This window comes from Centropristis striata, chromosome 18 (genome assembly GCF_030273125.1).
Source record: "Centropristis striata isolate RG_2023a ecotype Rhode Island chromosome 18, C.striata_1.0, whole genome shotgun sequence".
NCBI classification, from domain to species: domain Eukaryota; kingdom Metazoa; phylum Chordata; class Actinopteri; order Perciformes; family Serranidae; genus Centropristis; species Centropristis striata.
Window position 1 is genome coordinate 15,622,259 of NC_081534.1, and position 2,025 is coordinate 15,624,283.

At 38.4% G+C, this 2,025-nt stretch overlaps 1 long non-coding RNA gene across 1 annotated transcript; it reads left to right on the plus strand.

The window, feature by feature from the left end:
- Window positions 1-323: 323 nt before the first annotated feature.
- Window positions 324-1,691, plus strand: LOC131991526 (uncharacterized). Its single transcript, XR_009396148.1, has 2 exons — window positions 324-629; window positions 1,038-1,691. It is a non-coding gene; the product is annotated as an uncharacterized LOC131991526 (long non-coding RNA).
- Window positions 1,692-2,025: the final 334 nt, after the last annotated feature.

The following is a 2,025-nucleotide window of genomic DNA, read 5'->3' on the forward strand; positions in this document are numbered from 1 at the left end:
ACAGAAGAAAAAAATAAGTTGTGTATCGTCATATCGCCCAGCTCAAATGCAAAGGAGTAAATATTAATGCACAAGGTCACAACTATATAGGAAGAGATAGATCTTGCTAAACGATCCCGGCAGGTAAAGGGGTCTACCATTCCAACGCATGCCACTGCGATAGATAGTTCTTGAACTTTCTTTCTTTCAGAATTCAGGAACATTTTAGGGCAATCATGAAAGTTATTGGATTTTATTGTCATTTTAGGTACTTTTTCTTTCTTTCTTTCTTTCTTTCTTTCTTTCTTTCTTTCTTTCTTTCTTTCTTTCTTTCTTTCTTTGGTAATTATTAACCAGTTTCGGTGATTATGGAACATTTTTTGGTAATTATTGAGCATTTTCGATGATATTTGATTTTTTTTTTTGCTAATTATGGAAACTCTTTGGTGATTATGGAAGTTTTTTTTTGCTAATTATGGAACATTTTAAGTGCCATAAAATTGCCAGACATTTCTAACACAGCCGAGCTGGACTTACCCATACGATGGAATGCAACTCTCTAATTTATAAATCACTTTGAAGACCAACTGAAGTCTAAACTGGCACATAGCCATGCCACACTCTGAACGCTGAATATGGATGGCATGCAGGTAAGGGGATTTACCTATCATCTCTAACTTTATGTTGTGACAAATACAATTAATATAATAGTGAGTGGGGTTGCCCTCTCTTTGTCCATTAGTCAACTAATGCGGGTTTTGGTCTTAGTGGACTAAGATTATTTTTAGCATTTATTAATGCCTTTTTCATGGCTAATGAGTTTTTTTCCAACAAATATATGAACATATCTATGGTAACCTAAGATTTAAAGTTGTGAAGAAGCTCAGTTTTAATGATCTGTTCATTAAATCAACCAATAAATTAGTCGACAAAATCATGTGATTGTTAACGGACATAGACTTTTTTTAGACAGCCCTATTTCTTACTTTTTTTTATTGTATTTTAGAAATGATTTTGGACTTGTCTCCTAAAATTCGGTTGACCTTGTGTGTCTATAGGTAGTGCATTTTAATCCTGCATTAACAGAGGACCTTACCAAATGGAAGAACACAACCCGTCATGGCTAAAAGTAGCAACAGCTCCGAATCCCAGATTCAAAGACCTCAGGTGCCTGCGCAGAGAAGAGGGGAAGATGAGTGGTAAAAGCTGAAGGACAGAGAACCTGCTTCACGGGAAATGGATCCAAAGCCACCAAAGAAGAAGATGGCCCTCCCACTGATGGAGTCCGAGTGTGGTGATGAGACACTGTCCACAGAAACAACTCTGGACAGGAATAGAGCAGAGCCCGGTGTCAGCTTGGAGGCATGTCCACTACCGTGGTGGTAGGCACTCACAGGTGCCCATAGTGAGCTGGCCCATATTGCACAAAGATACTTGGCTACACTTGCCACCACAGTGCCATGCGAGGGTCTGTTTTCTTTGGCAGGCAACACTGTGCAGAAGAAGAGGTCAGCTCTGTCATCTGTAAATGTCAACAAGCTAGTCCGCCTGAGCGACGGGTTGAAATAAAAGTCTTCACAAACTGATTACCTGCACAAGTTCACGCTGTTTCAAGTAATCTTACAAGTAATCAACTAACGGCCTTTGCACACAAAGTCCATATTTTTTGCATTTGTTTTTTAATGTGTAATAAAAATCCTATCGAACAGAAACCTTGCACTCCGAGTCTGATGCATTTTATTATTCTACTTGTTGCAAAAATGTACAATACAAGATAGGGAGACGGGAACCAGGAGAGGTTCACCTAAACATAAGGGAGCTGTGAAATTACACTCATGGTTTCCAGATCTATTTCAGGATTTGGTTCAGTTTTATAGAACGCTTACCTGCAATTGTTTACCAATTCTGGAAAATTCGACATCAAAGGAATAGTTGATGGTACACAGGATCAGTGCTCTCTCCTGTTTGATGGAAAAACACAATATCAAGCTCTCCCTGACACTTTTTTTACTAAGATATTCTAATTCAGAAACCACTGAAACAAAA